At 39.3% G+C, this 15,111-nt stretch overlaps 1 long non-coding RNA gene across 2 annotated transcripts in view; it reads right to left on the bottom strand.

The window, feature by feature from the left end:
* LOC141737930 (uncharacterized) overlaps positions 1-14,517 on the bottom strand; it is a 43,513-nt gene extending 28,996 nt beyond the window's left edge. Inside the window, exons 1-2 of one of the 2 annotated variants that reach the window (XR_012585276.1) lie at positions 14,436-14,517; positions 14,107-14,192 (exon numbers count right to left, since the gene is read on the bottom strand). This is a non-coding gene — a long non-coding RNA (uncharacterized LOC141737930). The remainder of the gene's footprint in view (positions 1-14,106; positions 14,193-14,435) is intronic. The other variant, XR_012585277.1, reaches the window with a different exon arrangement.
* Positions 14,518-15,111: the final 594 nt, after the last annotated feature.

Here is a 15,111-nt window from a genome sequence, read left to right as displayed (position 1 = left end):
TAGTGGTGCTTTAAAAAGAAGGGGGAAATGGCATAATAAAAGAAGATCTAGAATGCAAAATGTGCAAGAAACATACTGCAGTGAAAAATAAAATTGCTAAATTAATAAATAAAAAGAATGAATCTATAATATTACCACTTACTCTTCAGCAACACCTATGACTTAACAGTACTAGCACCACATAGCACAGTCTTTGTTTCAAATGAATAATTTAATTAATTACTAATAAAAAATAATGTATTGAAACCCTATATGCATACAAAAAGATGAAGATAGGGAAATTAAAAAAAATATTGTTTAACATAACACAAATTAAAGTTTACATTTATACAATACTTTCATATAAATGATTGCATTTATATAATACCTGCTTTGTTTCAGGTAGAATAGGCACATGAGGGAAAACTGAATACACAGTGTAATTCTTAGCCCTGGTGATCGATTTTTTCAAATGGAGCTTGACTGTCTTTTCATTTATTCAGATATAATTAGCAATAAATTCATTTAATTTGGAGCTACAATTAGGCACACCCTGCGATATATGAAGAATCCACTCTATTGCTATAGACAACATATTTATGATTTTTTTTTTTTTGCATTTATTAAATTTTGAACAATGATTATACCTAGTGCTTTGTTCTGGAGCAAACCATGTGATTCAGCTCAGAGTAGTCTCAGTCATTGGCAAGTTGATTTCTTTAACAGGAATCTAAACACAAAGTATGACTTCATGTACACACCAAATGTGCCCACATCATGACGGACAAAAGTACATGAACCAGTGGCTGGTCCTTTGGACTGCTGTGAGTTATACACATAGCAGGGATGTTCAGTCTAGGAAATCATGATAAATCCAGTGCAAAGCTAAAACTCCAGAATTCATGTACAGCAGACATAAATGACCTGCTTTACTCTGCTGATACCTCCCCATTGGACTGGACTGCTTATTAATGTAAATGTAGCCAATAACTTCTGGCACTTCACTTTCAAACTCTTGCCCTTGGTGGGTGTTATATAACCATAACAGGGACTTCTCCACACTAAAACTCTTTCTGTCCACAAATTACCCTTTTTTTTTTTTTCTTCTTCTTTCTTTTTTCCCACAAATCAACAGTTCAGCATCTCAGATCCACTTTAGAATTTATCTCTGCAGGAAAACATCAGTTGATTTTATGTGGCAGCAGGTGCTCAACTCCTTACAATCCTGTGAATGACACAATGCCCACCTCACTGTATCTTCCTTGATCCAAGCTGGTTTTGACCAGTCTCACCCCTCAGTTTGTAGAAGGAGATACAGGTGTCCATTTTTTATACTAAGTGGTAGTTCAGTAAGTTCATTCCTTAATTTTAACTCAACATCCATGACAACAGACCCCCTTGGTGTGGGGGAATCAGAGAACCCATGCAGCAAGAACAAGTGCAGTACACTTTGGAAAAGACAGCTTTGGAAAACTAAACTTTGTTTTCCTTGCTCTATTAAATCTCCTACAACTATCAGGCTGAATTTGCTGTGTCTTTATACTTCTTCCTAATCTTCTTTGACACAATTCTCTTTGTCTTCATATCTACCCACTGTTATTCCCCCATCCTTGCTCATATTGTCACCAACAGGTGGACAAATCAAGTAAACCTAAGAAACATGTTCACTGTAGCAGAAAACAAAGGCATCCACATCAAAAAAGAAAAGCAGAGAAGAAAAAAATGTACATTGGCTCACAGTTTCTTTAATGCACTCAGACTTAAGTTGAGATTTCATGAGGTAAATGGCCCAAATCAGGCTACAAAGACATTTGCAAATGCATATATATCTTAAGGCTCTATATGGCATTTGGCTTTAAAACAATTATTGGAGAATTCAATTAATTTTGCAGGGTACTTTATGCTGATCTGTAGATGTCATAAAAGAGAACTTCAGGCAAAAATAGTGCTGTCTTTTGGCATGAACATTGCAAAGCAAAGCAACTCTCCTGGGACTATCTATACAGCTAGCATTTCCTGTAGCAGCTTGAGGGACTGGAGGGGAGGCGAAGGGGGGAGGGAGGGTGCTGTTGGCACTGAACACCTTTCAGCTTTACAGTTACCTTTGAGTAATGACTCTTGAGTAGCCATTTCAGGGTGGCATCCTTCAGCATAAAGGCAGCTTGTACATGGTCAGTCTGAAGAAACAGAGAACTGCGTGGGTGCAGTGACAAACAAATTGAAAACAACTAAATTGTCATGAATGCTTTTCAATTCAGTGTTGTAATTTGCTGCATTAGGCAAAGTAAATTAGCTTTATATAAAATTCCTTCCCATATGATCTTAGACTAAGATCTGCACAACACAGCTCTATTCAAATAATCTGGGAAGAGAGATAACCTAAATAAACAAGGCTGATACTTTTAAATGACTCTGGTTTGTTCCATTCCATCAGTGATTGCAGTGAAGAGGCAGGGCATCTGAGATCTCAAATTAGAGATATTCTTAAACCTCATTTGTTGTCACTGGGTAGACTATAGAGAAGTCCGAGAGCTGCAGTAACTGCTGCCCAATGGATTATAGCCGTTCTGCAGCTGGATGAAGCCATGCCATAGCAAAGTACCAAGACCCAAGAAAGTCCCTCTCTAAATCAACTTAACCACTTCCTTTTCATTAAAAAAAAACCACCCAAAACAAAAACAAAAACAAAAAAAAAACCCAACAAACAAAAAACCCCCAAACAAACAAAAAAATAACCACCAAAAAAACCCCACCAAGGTGCCAATAAGCAGAGTAGTCTGACCCAATGTTTTTACCTCTTTCTATAAAACTTCAAATAATTTCAAAGTGAGAAAGAGACAGGAGAAAGGAACTTTTTGCTGTGCAGAGTTATCAACATATTTGATACATGCCTTCATCCACTTAAGGAGTCCATTTAACATTTTGGGAAGGATTCAGTTCCCTAAACATTAGTGTCTAACAACTTTTGAGATACTCCAAGGAATAAAGATGTGTACGCAGGGCTAACAGATACCGCATAGGACTTACAAGGGACTTGTACCCTTCAGTACAAGAGGCAGCTGGGAGCCAGATGGGGTAGCCTGCAGCATCTCATGAGCCAGAGGTTATTTGTACATGGCTCAAGTGCATAAAGCTATCCAGGTATTTGTAGATAGCCTGACCCTGTCAGAGACGCAAAGTATAATGACAGATCTGGTGAGTAGGTCTGAAGGACAGTAAGCATGAAATTAGCCCAGGGAAGGAATTTCTTTCCCATCCTTCTCCTTCAGCGCTGGACTGTTGGCACTGTTAAATTCTGTTGATATTTAATAAAAGCTAGCATCTGTGCCTTGCTTGCCTCCAATTACAAAGCTTCGTCCTAGGGCCACTTTGGAGTTTCTTACAAGCACTGATGCTTGAAGCACAGCTATAACAAAAGAATGGACTGACAGCTTTTTTCTGCCTCTAGCTACCTCTGTGTTCTTTTTTATTTTATTTGCTTCAGTTTTATTTTTTTTTTTTGGTTGGCCACCCTAAATGACCAGCCTGCAGCAATGGCACCCCTGTAGGAGACCATTTGATCAATCCTCTCTCTATGCAAGGCCTCCCAGGAACAGAAAATACCAGTGAAGGATGCTTCCGTGCCCCAATTACATGCAAACACACATCACCACCGCTACAGAGCTAGCTGTCAGGGCTATTGCATTGGCTAGAGAGAATAACAGGGATTCTTTGTGATAAGCCATGATAGATAATGTGAAAGTAGAGTTTATAATTGTTAACAATCAACTCAATATATGAAGGTTACTTCAGAATTGCTCTATAAAGCTGCTTTAGGGATAAAATTCACTTCAGATCATGGTCAACATTTGTCAGAGAGAAGGGAAGGCTGGAGAAAAAAAAACAACTATCCAATTTTATCCATTCTTATCTCTCTAAGAGTCTTCTCTGATAGCTAGATGACTAAGAATAACTGGTTTAGAACCTCACATTTAGAAAGTAGACAACATGAAATAAGAAAATAGAGAAAAGAAGAGAAAATGTAAAAGGAAAATAAAACAGTCCAAGTGACATCTGAGTTATATTGAACCAGGCTTGCCTTCACTATCTAGCAAGCAGTTGCTAGTTACATAAATTCAAATGTTTTTTGAGTTTTCAGTCTCTAAATATTTTAGGTTTTCTCCAGTGAAATTGTTGGTCTTTCCTGAGTCATCACTGTCAGTGCTGATCATTTGTATGGATTATTAGTAAGTTGGATATGATGCAAACAAAACATTTAGGCCATAAGATGATTAAAAGTCCTGTTTTCCTGTGTAATCAATTATAGCTACAATACAGAATTTCTTGAAACTGTTGTATACCAGAGGAATCAATATATGTATCTAGATCTATGCCTTTAATGTACCATTTGTTAATGTATGTGTATACTTACAGATAACATTTCTTGGAGACAGTATGTAGGAAATACTAAAGTTGGTGTAAACCAAAATGTAGTTTGGTAGATAAATTTCTGAGGTTATTTTGTACTGCATGTTTTAACACAAACTATAGGATTTTGTTCTCTCAGCTCTTTACATACAATCCAAGATATGATTTTCACAATGCCGTGAAAATACACTTTTTAAAAACAAGGCTTTTCCAAGATACCTAGGCAGAAAAAAAGTTGGGATATTGGCAACTCTGAAATTCTTGGATTTGATGTCAAGAAAACAAGTTCTCTTTTGTAAACTGCCTTGTACGATAGTTTCAACTTCCCGGATGTCCGCTGGGAATACTACACAGCAGAGAGGGAACAGTCCCGGAGGTTCCTGGAGTGTGTGGAAGACAACTTCCTAACACAGCCGGTGAAGGAACCTACTAGGGGAAGTGCCCTACTGGACCTACTGTTTGTTAACAGAGAAGGTCTTGTGGGGGATGTAAAGGTTGGAGGTCGTCTTGGGCAGAGTGACCATGAAATGATAGAGTTTTCAATTCTTGGTGAAGGGAGGCGGGGAGCCAGCAAAACTGCCACCTTGGATTTCCGAAGGGCAGACTTTAGCCTGTTTAGGAGCATGGTTGAGAGCGTCCCTTGGGAGGCAGTTTTGAAGAGCAAAGGTGCCCAGGAAAGCTGGTCATACTTCAAGCAGGTGCTCTTAGAAGCACAGGAGAAGGCCATCCCCATGTCCCGAAAGACGAGCCGATGGGGAAGAAGGCCAGCCTGGCTAAATAGAGAGCTTTGGCTGGACCTCAGGAAAAAAAGGAAGGCTTACATTCTCTGGAAAAGGGGCTTAGCAACTTATGAGGATTATCAAGATATAACAAAGCTATGCAGGGGGAAGATTAGAAGGGCCAAAGCTCAATCAGAACTCAGCTTGGCCACTGCAGTTAAAGATAACAAGAAGAGATTTTTCCAGTATATCAACAGAAAAAGGAAAACTAGGGAAAATATAGGTCCAGTGATGAATGAGACGGGTGCCCTAGTGGTGGAAGACACAGAGAAGGCAGAGTTACTGAATGCCTTCTTTTCTTCGGTCTTCACTGATAAAGCCGTCCCTCACACATCCCATACCCTGGAGGCAAGGGGGAAGGTCTGGAGAGAGGAAGATTTTCCCTTAGTTGAGGAGGACTGGGTCAGAGACCACTTGGCCAAGCTGGACATTCATAAATCCATGGGCCCTGACGGGATGCACTCGCGAGTGCTGAGAGAGCTGGCAGATGTTATCGCTAGACCACTCTCCATTGCCTTTGCAAGGTCATGGGGAACAGGAGAGGTGCCTAAGGACTGGACGAAAGCTAACATCACTCCAATCTTCAAAAAAGGCAAGAAAGAGGACCCAGGGAACTACAGGCCGGTTAGTCTCACCTCTGTCCCTGGGAAGGTAATGGAGCGACTCATTCTGGATGTCGTCTCCAAACACATAGAGGAACAGGAAGTTATTGGAAGTGGTCAGCATGGATTTACCAAGGGCAAATCATGCCTGACCAATCTGATAGCTTTCTATGATGTTATAACAGGTTGGCTGGATGAGGGGAGAGCCGTAGAAGTCATCTACCTTGACCTTAGCAAGGCTTTTGACACTGTCTCCCATAACATCCTCATTAGGAAGCTGAGGAAGTATGGGCTAGACGAGGTGACAGTGAGGTGGATCGAGAGCTGGCTGAGTGACAGAACTCAGAGGGTTGTGATCAGCGGCACAGAGTCCAGTTGGAGGCCTGTAACGAGTGGTGTCCCTCAGGGGTCAATACTTGGACCAATTTTGTTCAATATATTCATTAATGACCTAGACGAGGGGACAGAGTGTATCCTCAGCAAGTTTGCTGATGATACCAAGCTGGGAGGGGTGGCCGACACTCCAGAGGGCCGTGCTGCCATCCAGCGTGACCTGGACAGGCTGGAGAGCTGGGCAGAGAAGAACCTAATGAGGTTCAACAAAAGCAAGTGTAGGGTCCTGCAACTGGGAAGGAAGAATGCCAAACACCAGTATATGTTAGGGGCGGACATGCTGGGAAGCAGCTCTGAGGAGAAGGACCTGGGGGTCCTGGTAGACAGCAAATTATCCATGAGCCAGCAGTGTGCCCTTGTCGCCAAGAAGGCCAATGGTATCCTGGGCTGCATAGGGAAGACTGTGGCCAGTAGGTCGAGGGAGGTCATTCTCCCCCTCTACTCTGCACTGGTGAGGCCACAACTGGAGTACTGTGTCCAGTTTTGGGCTCCCCAGTTCAAGAGGGACAGGGAACTACGGGAGCGAGTCCAGCGTAGGGCAACCAAGATGATTATGGGACTGGAGCACCTCCCTTATGAGGAAAGGCTGAAAGAGCTGGGACTCTTTAGCCTGGAGAAGAGAAGGTTGAGGGGGGACCTGATTAATGTTTACAAGTATCTAAAGGGTGGGTTTAAGGAGGACGGAGCCAGGCTCTTTTCAATGGTTCCCAGCGACAGGACAAGGGGCAATGGGCACAAGCTAGAACATAGGAAGTTCCGTTCAAATACACAGAAAAACTTCTTTACGGTGAGGGTGACAGAGCACTGGAACAGGCTGCCCAGGGAGGTTGTGGAGTCCCCTTCTCTGGAGATTTTCAAGACCCGCCTGGATGCAGCCCTGAGGGATGTGCTTTAGGCAATCCTGCTCTAGCAGGGGAGTTGGACTAGATGATCTCTAGAGGTCCCTTCCAACTCTGAAGATTCCGTGATTCCGTGATATGAAGGAGCATTACTGATCCAGCTCAGAAACTTATATATAATTTCCTGTGCAAACATACAGATAACTGCATATTATTTTTGCTGTATTGCAAAATGTTACTCTGGGGAGATGTCTGATATTCCCATCACTCTCGTCAAAGCCAGGCTTAGCACAAGGTATTGCAAGCAAGAGAAATACGCTGCTTGCATGTCAAGAATTCAGGTTAGATCCAACAGTCTCTGAGACACAGTAGATTTTTCCCCTTTTCCCCTAAGGACCTCCAGGTTATTCAGCAAATGGAGCTGAACCACTCTACCATTTTTCAGTCACTGCGCAATAGGCCCTAAATGGAAAAGTAGTCTGACCGTGACATACAACTTCAGACACTGATTTGTCATCCAGCTCAACGAAATGCTTTACTGAAGAGAACTGAGGTAGTAAATTTCTTTTCATATTCATGTCTGCAATTAATTACAGATTCGGTCTCACCACCAAAAAAGCCCAGAATAGACAATCACCACTGATGAGCACTGGGTCAAAGAAAAGCTAAGCACACACTACATCTGTATTTTTCCCTTTAATTTAACTTCCTTCTTAATAGCAGCAAATAAAATCTTCTTTCTTTGCTCATAAAAAGCATATCTTTCTGCATCTTCAAACTCTAGTTTCACACAGAGCTACACAAGTATGTATTCATAAATATGCAGTTAATTGTAAGATAATTTGTATATTTTTGTGATTAATTAGCAAAGCTTTTATGACTTAGTTCCCCTCCTATAGAAATCAGAACTATAGAATAACCATAAAGAACCAGGATGGATTTTTTTAATTATTTTAAATTAAATATAACAGGGAGGCATTACTTCTTTGTCTTTTCAAATCAGTGAATTTTACTTAGAAAATATGACTTTCTAATATACAGGATGACCAAAACTCACAAAACCTTTTTTTATATCTAAAATGTCAGAAGGTAAGTCCATCTCTTTGAAGACTTGTAAGGCTAGAAATTAGAGCTTTATGGTACTGGAAAGGATCAGTTTCCCAGTTTCTAACTTTGGAGTATCCCAAGATACTGGATGTTAATGTCATGACATTTTAGATATATAGAAACTCTTTTAAGCTATATTTAGAAGTTTCAAAGGTTCCCTCTGAAACTTGCACACAAGTGGACCTACAGTAACCAAGGGATATAACTCTATATTAACAGTACAAGAGATTATCCATAAACATAGTTTAAGGCTTTGAAATGTACCTAAAATAGTTTATTTCTAACATATGTGGCATGTACAGAAAATATGATGATATGATTATACATTAAAGGTTTTATCACCATAAATGTAGGTCATCCAGAACAAATACAACTGATAGCAAAGACTTTCAGAAAAGGTAGCCTAAAGCGAAAATTTTCAGTCCGGCCTTAGAGTACTAAAGAAGAAGTCAGCCTTTTATTTCACAAAGTAAATATTTCTCTTTAAAGATATAGCTTTTTTTCATTGCAGATTTCAGACTAAAAAATGCCATTTACCCCTTCCTCTCCTCCAATGAAAGTTTCTTGGTCCTTCCTTCAGCACTAGGAGTTCTACACAGCAAAATAACTACTGATGAGAAACACGGGGTTTTGTATAACTTTTTGTATTTTATTCTGTTGTTTAGCTATGTGAAAATTTTAATCAACAGTATATCTTAAACTGAAAGAAGATATAAACATGCTTTTATAAGGTGGATAGGCAGGATCTTCAGACCTTCTCATTTGTAAAATTATTTGTAAAGTCCACTGGTGTTTGATTTTATTTCATAGATATTCTTCATCATGCTCACCCAACTTATATATTACCTCTTACCTATATATAAAAGAATTCTAAGCCACAATCAATGTGAAATTTGGCAAAATAAGAAAAGTCTAATAGTTATTTTGGTTACCATCATTTTGTAAGGGGTTTACACTGACATCAGATTCTCCTGTATTCTTCTCAATGTTCCTAGAGGACAATCATTATTCATTTGTCAGACTAGATAGAAATTAAGAAACAAATATAAACCTAAGCATTTCCCTTAGGCTAATATTATTTCTATGTGATAAATTCCTGTCATGAAATATTTGCTATTAAACTTGGTTTGAATGGTTTCTTTATGAATTAAGGAATAAACCATGGCCAAATACCCCTCTCTGTTACTCCAGTGAAACCCTATGGAAAGCAGTAGTGTTTTACAGGTGCAATGCTGGGAATTTCGATCAGCTTGAATGAAGGTATCAAGCATGTCTTTTTTCTTTCTTTTCCCCTACAAATATCATAAGGTCATCTATATGCAAGCCTATGATAAGATACATGTTATATTATAGGTGTTATTACTCATCAGAATGCCTAAAATTTAGGAAGCAGACCTCCCAGAAAGTCAGCAATTTAGAGATTGTCTTACAAAGCACTGCAAAAGTAGATGTTCACACACAGTCAGTTTTCCCATAAATGAGGTTAATTTGTGTTAGCAAACTGTCAAAGAACCTGTCATATTCTATTGTCTTTCCAAGTACAAAAATGTTAAACAGATTACAAGACTGAAATAATACCCCAAGAAATCCCACACAATGAAGAAAATCAGCTGGTTTATGGCTTCTTATTTTGAAATTATACTTACATCTTATTCCAAGGAGTATTTGTTTGCCTAATGTGCATATTGAAGAATGCTATTCTGTATTTTTATTTTCGTAATATTTTCTTTAAAATTGCTGTAATAATAGCATTAGTTCTGTGGAATACATATGCAAGGTCAAATGCTTCACTGCATCATAAACTTGAATTAATAAGTTGATCCTTTTCATTCTCTGCATTTTTAATGAAACAAAAGATAAAATTTCACATATTTGTGAAAACAAATACAGAGCACAATTAGTAAGAAGTGTTCATTTAACACAACTCTTTAAAACAATAAAAGTACACCAACAACATACACTGGAAGTGTTCAAGAAAGATTCTATATGTGTCGTAGCTACCACGGGACCAGTGCAATTATTGATACTAGATTTGTGATTTTAGAAGTTTTAAGTATAGACTTTTAGGAGAAGTTAGTGCTGGAAAGATACATTTGAAGTAATTCTAAAGAAATAGGAAGCAAGAGTAACCTCACACATTGACGAAGGGTAACAGTTGGAAAAGAGCCTAAAACCCAAATTCACAATTTACCAGGAAATACCACACTTAGTCTGATAACATGGAATTCAACTTATCTTAAAACGAGGCAAATTCTGGCCTCACACTGCTTTCTACATGGTTTTCAGAATAATTGCTTTGATTTCCTAGGACTTGAGTGAGCACGGAAACATACAGCAAATAGTGAAATACGTACCTGTTCTCTTAATGGTAAATAAAAACATCCAGTAAATACATTAAATTTCATAACGATGTTACCTTCTGGCAGATATATTTACTACCACAATTTTACCTGTTTTTTTCTTCCCTTTTTTTTTTAAAAAAAAAAGATGTGTTCAATCAAATGCTTGACGTTAATATAGCATACTGAATTTTCCACTAAAATACTTCAAAATTGCTTCTTTGTAGGCAACCTGTGAACACAGCAAACACATGCTGAAATCATACTATATTTGCTTTTGTGTCACTGAAAGCAAACAGCTATCTTTACTATGTAAAGTTAATGAGTCCAATTAATGAGTCTCCAACACATGGGAGGAGATAAAAGGGAAAATGACACTGAATTCAGATGTGTTAGTTCAGGGAAGAATTTTTCTTTTTGTGCCTTTGAACTACATGTGCTTGGATGAACTACTTGTGCTTGGATGCGCACAAGTCCATGGGACCGGATGGGTTACATCCAAGAGTGCTGAAAGAGTTGGCAGACGTGCTCGCCAAGCCACTTTCCATTACCTACCTGAAGTCATGGCTAACTGGGGAGGTCCCAATGGACTGGAAGGTAGCAAATGTAGCGCCCATCTACAAGAAAGGCAGAAAGGAGGATCCGGGAAACTATAGGCCTGTCAGTCTGACCTCAGTAGCAGGGAAGGTCATGGAGCAGATCATCTTGAGTGCCATTACAAGTCATATAACGGACAAGCAGGGGATCAGGCCTAGTCAGCATGGGTTTAGGAAAGGCAGGTCCTGCCTGACGAACCTGATCTCCTTCTATAACAAGATGACCCGATTATTGGAAGAGAGAAAGGCTGTGGACATTGTCTACCTAGACTTTTGAAAAGCATTTGACACTGTCCCCCATAGAATTTTCATGGAAAAACTGGCGGCTCATGGCCTGGATGAGCATACGATCTGCTGGATCAAGCACTGGCTGGATGGATGGTCCCAAAGAGTGGTGGTCAATGGAGTTAAATCCAGCTGGTGGCCGGTCACAAGTGGTATCCCTCAGGGCTCGGTGTTGGGACCATTTCTGTTTAACATCTTTATTGATGACCTTGATAAGGACATACAGTGTATCATCAGTAAGTTTGCAGATGACACCATGTTAAGCGGGAGTGTTGATCTACATGAGGATAGGGAGGCTCTACAGAGAGACTTGGATAGATTGGATCGATGGGCCAACACTAATGGAATGTGCTTCAACAAGGCCAAGTGCCAGGTCCTGCACTGGGGCCACAACGGCCCCATGCATCGCTACAGGCTTGGGGAAGTGTGGCTGGAGAGCTGCCTGGCAGAAAAGGACCTGGGGGTTCTAATTGACAAGCAGCTGAACATGAGCCAGCAGTGTGCCCAGGTGGCCAAGAGGGCCAATGGCATCCTGGCTTGTATTAGAAATAGCGTGACCAGCAGAAGGAGGGAGGTGATTGTCCCTCTGTACTCAGCACTGGTGAGGCCACACCTTGAGTATTGTGTCCAGTTCTGGGCACCTCAATACAAAAGAGATATCGAGGTGCTGGAGCAAGTGCAGAGGAGGGCAACGAAGCTGGTGAAGGGCCTGGAGAATAAATCTTATGAGGAGCAATTGGAGGAGCTGGGACTGTTTAGTTTGAGGAAGAGGAGGCTGAGGGGAGGCCTCATCACTCTCTACAACTACTTGGAAGGACATTGTAGAGAGGTTGGTGCTGGTCTCTTCTCACAGGTAATTAGCGATAGAACAAGAGGGAATGGGTTCAAGCTGCAACAGGGTAGGTTTAGGCTGGACATTAGGAAAAAATTCTTCACAGACAGAGTGGTCAGACACTGGAATAGGCTGCCCAGGGAGGTGATGGAGTCACCATCCCTGAATGTGTTTAAGACTCGTTTAGATGTGGTGTTAAGGGATAAGGTGTAAGGGAGAACTTTGTAGAGTGGAGTTGATGGTTGGACTCAATGATCCCAAGGGTCTTTTCCAACCCAAATGCTTCTATGATTCTATGATTCAACATCTCTGAGAGCTACCTAACCTATATTTTAGTTTAGTTCTAATATTCCAAACAGACTTTTGAAAAGTTTAATAAAAAATGCAGAGTCCTTTCAAGACTGAGCCTTCTCATGCTTCAAGCACCAGGAAAGTCTTCAAAAATCACTGTGTCTACTGGTTAGCATTCATTAGAGTGACATTTATAATTTTATGTGCCCAGGGCTGATTCTTATCATTTCCTATGAGGTTCAAGTACCTTGAACTCTTATTGATTACAGGCCATTCAGCATTTTTCAAGAATCAGACAGAGAGGGACATGAACATGCGACCACACAAACCATTTATCTAGACAATAAAATTAAAATGGTACATGCTGTGAATTTAAAATATTGTAGTCATATCTGCATAACTCTTGCATGCAAAATTTTTTTTCTAAATAAAGTATGTATATACATACATACACACACAAGTAGACACACAAACACACGTGTATACACACATACTTATAAATAAAAATCTCCAGATAGTTTGGAAGCAGATTAACCAAACCCAAAGTATCATACTCTGGAATAGGAGACTCCACACAGGTCTTTATACTTGTCTATTTCATCTTAGTCTGCCACTATTATTACAGCAATATAATCTAAAAAATCTTCAATGGAAACAGATCTTTATGATGCAGGAATATTTCTGGAATATTTCTAAATGGTAAAGACATCATTGAAATGAAAAAAAATGCAATATACTAATCCTTCAGTGTGACTGCTATTGAAAAATGTAGCCTCTGAAGTAAAGTTTTAAGATTTAGATTCACAGATACAACATATTTAGTGGATGACCAAATTCAAATGTGTCTGTTATTCACAGTATCATGGGACATATCCTTTGACTCTTATGTCCTGTGTCATTTCATCTGTTTACCAACAAAAAGCTGAACTGAATGCATCCCTTTCTGTCTACTTAAGTACATACCATCTATAACCTCACAGACTTACCCCCTAGAAAATATTTTCTCTAAAGTGTTTTTGTTGTCATTCTTTGCATTAAGCATAAAAGCAAAAGTATTTGAAATCCCCATTTTCTGTTTTCCTTCATTATTGTTTCACAGACAGCTAATTAGAAAAGATATTTCATACAAATGATTAGCTCTTATGTCTGCTTTAACACTTGAAAGGTTACAGCAATAGGAAATGGAAGAGCTTTAATTAAAGAATGAATTATTGAATACTCCATTTTAATTGATGTAGCCCTCTGCTATTATTTTGTGTGTTTATAGATATTTTATGTGATTCTGTAATCAAGATGACACACACACAAAAAGCAAGACTTTAACTACTGAGGCTAAAGAAGGAAGTGCTGCTGTGTGATCACATTCAGCCATTTAAGTTCAAGAATCATGTGAAGTGTGGTTTCCATGACAACAAGTCGCTAATTGCTAACATAAAATAAAGTAAAAATCAACCTTGACGGAATTTGGCAGTGACATGGAAGCTGAAAAACCTTCAAAATAATTATATGACAATTTTCCTGTACGATGAAGAAATACAAGCAACCCCACCTTCTGAGACAGGATGAAAGCACTCAGAGTTCCAGGGTTATTTCAGATTTGGCAAAGCTGGCTGCATACAGTAGTCATTGTGTATTACACTTGATAGTCAACACCTACCTTCAGCAGCAGATAAGAAGAGATGTTTGTGATGAGGTGATGAAGGATTTTTGCATCCTTGGGCTACAGATCAGCAAAGGAAAATGCTGTGGAAAATGCATGAAGTAAAAAAAAAGACACAAATAACAGGATTTTAGCATAAATTCACAGGGTAAGGCGAAAAACAAATTAAAGGAGAGCAGAGGGGAAGAAAGAAGCTAAACTCATACATGCCTCCCATGCTAACTTATTAGTAAGGGTTTCAGACACCTCTAGCTTGCAGACAAAAAGAGTCTTTTGAGACTAGGGGAAACTATTCGGGAAGCACAATGGTACCATTCAAAATTTACCGATTTATGAACTGCTGCATATCATTTGTAAAAATTGCTTCAGCCTGAGTTACCTTTCACCAGCTCTGTAAGTCGACTCACTGGGTCACTAGGAGTGAACAAGAACATTTTGATAAATTCAGTTTCCATGACAATGAATTAGCCATGGAAAAGGGGGAGGTGTTGAAAGATCTGTGTTCTGTAGAATACTCTTCAAATGTTTGCCTGTTTTCATTTTTAGCCATTTAGTTCTCATGGCTCTGTTCCAGGACTCTTTAATTAGCCAGTAGCTGTTTTTCCTCCACAGATTAGAGGAGTAATTCATCAGTGAATGTTTCACTCAGTGGTCCCATCTAATGTAAGAGAACATAAAAATGATTTTTTCCAATTATGCTTTTTTGTTTGTTTAGAAAGAATGCAGCAGGCTCTTTTTTTGGTTGTTGTGCCACTATAACCTGGCTACACAATGCTTATCTTTCTTATTTATTGCCCACTACTCTACTTATGAGTACAATTGTAACTTGCAAGACATTGGGAGATCCTTTTAAGAGCTTGTGAGCCCCCAAAACAAAACAAAATAAAACAATGATTTGAAGTTTGCTTCAAAAGGAACAAGCCAATAAAAGAAGGTCATATTCCAAAGCCCTCTATAGCCTGCATCAATGGGAAGTGCTGAGAAAAAGACCTCAGAATACAA

The sequence above is a fragment of the Larus michahellis genome, chromosome 1, assembly GCF_964199755.1.
Source record: "Larus michahellis chromosome 1, bLarMic1.1, whole genome shotgun sequence".
NCBI lineage: Eukaryota > Metazoa > Chordata > Aves > Charadriiformes > Laridae > Larus > Larus michahellis.
Note: the sequence above shows the minus strand (reverse complement) of the source record. Positions and strands in the feature narration are given on the sequence as shown.